Source organism: Penaeus monodon, chromosome 8 (assembly GCF_015228065.2).
Source record: "Penaeus monodon isolate SGIC_2016 chromosome 8, NSTDA_Pmon_1, whole genome shotgun sequence".
Taxonomy (NCBI): Eukaryota; Metazoa; Arthropoda; class Malacostraca; order Decapoda; family Penaeidae; genus Penaeus; species Penaeus monodon.
In genome coordinates this window covers 1,156,657-1,158,259 of record NC_051393.1, presented here as the reverse complement: position 1 = coordinate 1,158,259, position 1,603 = coordinate 1,156,657, and the positions used below count along the sequence as shown (strand labels likewise).

Below are 1,603 nucleotides of genomic sequence, written 5' to 3'. Positions count from 1 at the left end.
ACACATATATATATAGATAGATAGATAGGTATATATGTAAGTATATACATTCATATATATATATATATATACATATATATATATATATATTATATTAATATATATATATATATATATATATATATATATATATACACACATTTATTAATCATTTATTAGTAAAGGCGGTAGGTTGGAGAAATAACATTCCGAAAACAGTTTTGGGATTGATTCAAACAAACTTTCAAGGTTTCTGTAGAATTGGTCAGGCTCGATAATTCAGTACCAGGGTTTATTATGGATTAAAAAAAAAAAATCGTTGTATCTAGATTTTACTTTTTCTCTCCACACTTGTACATCTTCATGAGCTTGGCCACGTCGATCTCACTCGGGGCGACTCGCTGGCCGATCTCTGCGGTCGGGTCCTGCAGAGGGAATCAACCTTAGTTCGTTTCAAAGACAGGGGCCTTTGTCGCAACAGATCATGTAGACAGACCAAATGTGGCTTGTTTGTGTAATAATTTACCTAAACGCAACGATAATTTGTGAATGAAACACCTTAGAACTTTTCGATGTATTGCTTCTTTCGACATAGTCGTGTATTTTCTTATTCTTCCCTCCGTTGTTTCATTCACATATTCTTCAGCACGCAAGAATATGTGAATGCCCCTCGTAAGACAAATACACACGCTGGTAATGTATGAATATGTGAAAATACTTACCACTGGGACAATGGTGTCTTCTCCGTTTGCGGAAAAGGCCCTCCTTGAGTAATGCAAGACGGATCCATAATCATAAGGCTCCCCAAACCCTGTGGCCACATCCTCTGGGTATGTCACGAAGTTATGCTCATGACCTGTAGAGTCAGGCACCAGATGAAGAGTTGCAAAACGTTGAGACTTTGTTCAGAAAGAGATAATTAAGTGATAATGTTCGAAAGCTAATCATTTGCTCAGCTCACCTGATGCTTCCAACAAGGAAAATCCTAAGAGACCCAAAATACAGGTGCAGAACAAATACCAAGCATAACTTATTTTTAAACCAACCATTTACACATTAGTTTTAAACCAACCATTTACACATTAGTTTTAAACCAACCATTTACACATTAGTTTTTAATCCAACCATTAACTCAGTTATTAAACCAACCATTTACTCAGTTTTTAAACCAGCCATTTCCACACTCCTTACTAAACCAACCCCACACTCATGTTATTCCACGAAACGAGGAAAATTTGCTCACGCGACCCCAAAACACACGCACCAATGCTGATGTTCTCCCACATGATAGTGACGTGCTCATTTCGGTCAAAACGGGACTGCTCGTGGTGGAAGCCCAGGGTGTGCAGCATTTCGTGTTCCACTGTGCCGAGCTTCTTCAGGCAGTTCGGGCTTTCCAGGTTCATGCTCTGTGGGCCGCCCTTTCGCCCTACGCTGACTATGGCATCCAGAGTCATCGCTGAAGGGAAGATCAGTGAATAAGCCAAGTGTAAAGATATAATTAGACTAAACTTATGGCAAGATTGATTATGGGCCAAGTTCTAAAGATTTTTAGAATTATTAAACTAGATTTACATAATTAACCATTTGAAGTTTTATTCGAGCAATGGTAACATTTATTTTT

General features: G+C 37.9%; 1 pseudogene; it reads right to left on the bottom strand.

The window, feature by feature from the left end:
- Nucleotides 1–221: 221 nt before the first annotated feature.
- LOC119576466 overlaps nt 222–1,603 on the bottom strand; it is a 5,507-nt pseudogene continuing 4,125 nt past the window's right edge.